The sequence below is a fragment of the Macrobrachium rosenbergii genome, chromosome 29 (assembly GCF_040412425.1).
Source record: "Macrobrachium rosenbergii isolate ZJJX-2024 chromosome 29, ASM4041242v1, whole genome shotgun sequence".
NCBI classification, from domain to species: domain Eukaryota; kingdom Metazoa; phylum Arthropoda; class Malacostraca; order Decapoda; family Palaemonidae; genus Macrobrachium; species Macrobrachium rosenbergii.
Genome location: NC_089769.1, coordinates 15,329,293 through 15,334,637, shown reverse-complemented (window position 1 = coordinate 15,334,637; position 5,345 = coordinate 15,329,293). Strand labels below are relative to the sequence as shown.

General features: G+C 34.3%; 1 long non-coding RNA gene across 1 annotated transcript; it reads right to left on the bottom strand.

The window, feature by feature from the left end:
- Positions 1-393: 393 nt before the first annotated feature.
- On the bottom strand, positions 394-1,653 carry LOC136854411 (uncharacterized). The gene is made up of 3 exons (XR_010857687.1): positions 1,527-1,653; positions 1,225-1,324; positions 394-663 (listed from the first exon to the last, which is right to left on the bottom strand). It is a non-coding gene; the product is annotated as an uncharacterized lncRNA (long non-coding RNA).
- Between the last annotated feature and the right edge of the window lie 3,692 nt (positions 1,654-5,345).

Genomic DNA, 5,345 nt, shown 5'->3' with positions numbered 1-5,345 from the left:
TTACCAAATTAAATTGTAAAGTCATGAAGATACATACAGACCAAATTAGCCAACTTTCTCCTTTAGTTGCCAATTAATAGAGCTCATTTAATCAGAATTTCCTCTCAGGTTTGGTTTATTCAGATGTTTAAGTGTTTCTGGTTCCATTCTTACCAGAAAATAAGATACTCGATCCCGAATTCTAACTGGCAGGAGGTTAACCTGTGGTCTGAAAACCCCAACATCAGGCATGATACTTTATTTGCCAAGACCACCATACCAAGATTATATTGAAAGGGATAAACAACGAAGACTTTCCGTAAAAAGGAACATCTACAGCATATTAAGTCCTTACTTTGAACTTCAAAACTATTGACCCGTAATGGAATGAACTTAAGAGAAACAGCCAAAACCTCCATAAGCATACATGTAATTATCACACTACTATAAATATTACTGCTCCAACAGCATCCTAACACCAAGTAACTGCAGCCAACTTACTAGAAGTTATACGGAACTTCCAGTTCAAGGAAAGCAGGGTTTAAATGTTACAGCTTTCCCGTGGGTAGAGTGCAATGTACAGTAGACTCGTCCCGAAATCCCATTCACTTCAAATAAGTACCTAACGCGATTAGCATTTAGAAGCTTATACCTCTGTTGACCTTCCCTTACCACCAACAGTACCTGGAAAAGAAGAATTTATTAGAAAATAGCCTAATATTGGTTATGTAACTTCCGACTAAATGTTACCTGAAAATGTTAAGTGAAAGCCGAATAGATAATTGGAGCTGTAAAAATAAATTTAGTGTCAACTAAAGGAAAATTTACTGAAATTTTATTCACCTTACTCTAGGTTTTTAGAGTTTAATAAAACCTCTTCAAATTAAATTTTTAAAAGCTTTTAAGAGTGATCAAGCCGTACTAGTCTTAATGAACTTACAAATTCAAATACGATAACTTAAGCATTTTACAGATGCTATTGATAAGGGCGTAAAATTTTAGATGGTAATTGGAAGTTACATTACCTAATCGTTTAGTAAAATTAAGCACCACTTACCAAATAGTTGGGTTGGGTTTAAGAGAGAAAAAAAAAAAAAGCAAGCCCCCCTCTTGACGTACGGTAGACAAAGTCTATCGTACGCCAAGAGAAGATCCTCCCCACATCAGGGGCTCCGCCCCTGAAGGGGGAGGAATAAGCTTGCTGAATGTTTGGTTTGAATATACCAAAAAAGGAAATTTACTTACCCCTCGGTTTTGAAGGAAAATAATTACCAACAACGTCCCAAGAATACAAGTCATCTCTGGCTTCGCAGGAAAAGGGCGAAATCCATTCGTGTACGAGAGCCTGAAAAAGAAAAAATGTTTGAAACTATAGACAGTTTTAAAAGTTTTCTTGGTGCACTTTCAAATCGTACCATATTAAGCACTAAAACCCACAAAATAGCTAATACTTAAAGTAAAAATAAAGTCACGGGTAAAACAGAAGACAGCTAAATAAATATTACAGACAAAAACTGCTAAGACTACACGCAGAAAAATATAATCACCAGCAGTAAATTGACGAAGCAGAGATAAACGAACCACACGAAAACCGTTAACAGCTCGAGACAGCGAAAACTTATGCGAAGCTATTATTCGACGACCCCCCCTAAACAACTGGCTACGTAGTTTTCGTTACTCCAACAGTAGCGTGTCACTTCCAGCCAAGGAGAATCCCAGCTGGAAGTCTCTCTCCGTCCGGGTACCCTTGATCAGTTAGTGGAGCGAACGATAGATGGCGGTAACAAGCAAAAGTCATATTACGGAACGATTTCAGTTTGAGCGATTATTTTAAGTCGAAGCGTCATACTAGGAGCTGAAGTACTTAATGACAAGTAAATGTACCATTAACAAGCAGGATATTTAAGCAGACCTCATATATTTTAATCATACGATAGCAGAGCAATAACTAAAATTTTATCACATTATATTAAAGTAAGTAAAACGAGATCAGATCACTGAAATAAAGCAGTAACAGTGAAGACTATATAATATATATATATATATATATATATATATATATATATATATATATATATATATAGAAATAATAATACACAATCATATGGAACAGAAATAACCAACACACAATCACATGTCGGAACAGAAATTGAATGAACTGCTTTCAGTTGGGTGGAATTGCTGAGTCGGGAAGTTGGGGAAAACTCAGCTGGTATGCAAGCAGTTAGCTTGCCCTGATAAGTTCCTTGGGTGCAGTTGCTTGCCCAGGTTCCAACTTGGGTGTTTAGACTTGTATGGCCTGAGTGGGCAGGGCCCTTACCTTTCAATTGAAAGACCTTGGCCAGGTGATCCTGATGTGAGTCAGGTTCCAAATTTAGATATATATATATATATATATATATATTGAAAGATATATATATATATGAGTATACAATATATATATATACAATATATATATATATACAATATATATATATATAATATATATATATATACAATATATATATATATATATATATATATATATATATATATATATATATATATATATATATATATATATATATATATATATATATATATATATATATATATATCCTATGTGGAATACGGTTGTATTCCACACAGGAAAATGAAAGTTGCTTTGGGCAGAATATGCCCAACAGTTTCGTTCTCCAATGGACCTCTTCTTGAAGCGTTCATTAAGGAAAGAGAAAAAGTTTAGTATGTATGTAGGCAAGAAAGGCCTAAAATCTTAAACATATGAAATACCGTTACCATAAACTAGCAGTTTGAACTAAAAACATATACAACAGTGAAATAATACAATGAAATAAGAATAGCAGTTGAACAAATGAAAATTACCAAAATATCAAATGAGGTAATAATATTACGCCCATCTGAAACAGCACAACACTAAGTACATATTAACAAACGTATGTTGTATAAAAGTTAATGGATAACATTGTCCAGTTGGTACTGACGTCTCATGATATGTAAAATAAATTAAATTTTTTTCCTTTGCTGTGGACAATGCAAGCTCTCCCGATCAAATTTCTTTCAATAAAACCTGCGCTCCTAAATAAAATCTTTGACCCGAGTCAGTCAATTGGTAAATTATACTACTGTGAACACATAAAGCATTAGTTGTATTGTTTGTTCTTATATTTATGATTTAAAATGCGCTTTTCGAGTGCCTTCCCAGATTGTCCTGTATAAAAACTACCGCATTGCCTTCCGGACCATTACGAATTCAAGTTTTACCAATGGTGCTAGGATCTGAAAAAGTTGCACTAAAACCGAGTAACCTTAATGGGTAGACTATCGACTCCAATGTGGGATGGTATGGGAAGGCTATAAAATTCAGTTTTCTGTTTTTCTCCTCATATGAGTAAAATGTTTTTCTCGCTAATGTTAGACTATAATCAATGTATCCTAATTTAAAATTATTTTGAATACCAACCTAATAAATGAATTCTAATTCCTCACTGATAAATTCTGGATTGCAGGTATTAAGTGCTCTAAAAAACATTGATCTTAGTGTTGAGAGTTTTATATCTACTTTGTGGGAGGAGCAATTGTTAATTATAAGATTGTTATAAGTAGGTTTTCTATGTATTTTAAACTTCTAGCTAGAACTTACAACTGATCTCACAACTGTAACATCCAAGAGTAAAATAATACCATTGGCTTCTTTGTCAACCGTAAAAGTTATGGAGGGAACTAAATTACGAAGATCTCTTAAAATTTTTGAATGTCAATATAACTTTCCAGTACAGCAAATACATCATCAACATATCTCCCCCAGAAAATAATATATGTTATAACTGAATTAGCTAGTTTACACTCATAAAATTCCTTATAAATATTTGATATTACTGGGGAAAAGCAATTACCCACCTGCATTCCAAATTTTTTTCTGCAAAATTTTCCATTAAAAACAAAGCAAGTGTCAACCACGCACAATCTGATTACTTCTAAAATGACATGGTTAGGCAGAGATGTGACATGCTTATTTAGTCCAGTTTAAAAAATCTAAGACGTCGTTGACAGGTACACAAGTGAACAGACTTTTAACATCAAAGCTTACCATCATTTCATCATCTTTTGGGGTTTTCCTGATTAATCTGTTTACAAAATCTAAATTATTTTCAACATGAGAGTCAGATATTGCACCTACAAGTGGCTGCAGTAACGTTACCAGGAATTTAGACAGTTTAAAAGGCTGAACCAGTATTACTAATTATAGGACGTAATGTTTGTCCTTCCTTATGAGTTTTAACAGCACCATAAAAATAGGGAAATCTAACATTTACAGTAGTAAACATATTTACCATATCCTGATTATTCCTCTCAGTCGTTTATGAAATTGTGCATTTACACGCACACGTGGGTTGGAAATCAATTGTTCATAGGCATCTTGGTCATTTAACAGAACCTTCATTTTATCAACATGGTCTACTCGGGCCAAAATAACAATAATGTTAGATTTATCTACCCTGGCTATGTGAATATCTTGTCTTTTCTGAGTGAGTCCAAAGCCTTATTCAAACGTTTTGGAAAGAAATTGAAGGCAGAATGTACTGAGTATGCACCATACGCAACACCTTTTGCCAGAGTTAATGCATTCTATATCTCCGGTTTATCAGTAAAACACTTCTCTTTGATAATAAACTGCTTGCTGATTTCTTCTATATTAGGTCTTCTCGTTGAATTGTTGAACTTCAGTCCCAGTTCTACTGAGTGCAGGTAAAAAAGTCACAGAAAAAGTCACATGCAGAAAGTCACAGGAAAAAAGTCACAGGAAAAGGTCACATTAATCTTTCCTAGATAGTGACTCCCAAGGGTTTTAACCTTGTATGTATCCATGTATCCACCTTTGCGGCGTGTTTAGTACAAGCTTGTTGGGGATTTTTTTTTTAACTCGGTATGTGTCCACCGTTGCGGTGTTTTTAGTACAAGGCCGTTGGGGATTACCATAAAAACAAACAAAAGATTGTGCTGTAAATATCATAAAGATATGACCCCCAAGAAATACGAGTATTGTGAATTCTTCCTGTGACTTTATTACTGGCCACCATAAATTAATGTGACTTTTTCCTGTGCCAAACTTTTTTCCCTGTGACTTTACTTCCGGCCACTGTTCTAATACTCTTTTTATTTGCACTGAAAACTTTAGACGACAGATAAAGATAGTTCGTATTTTCCCATATATTTTCCAGTCAGACTTCGGTATGAGAGATTTCAGTTTATTATCAAGCCTCCGCTTATGTGCTGTGATCTGACGGTGAAGTTGATTGTAGATACAATCTAATGATTTCGCTTGCGAATCCATAGGAATGTCTCCTAAAAACTGTCTACGTAAT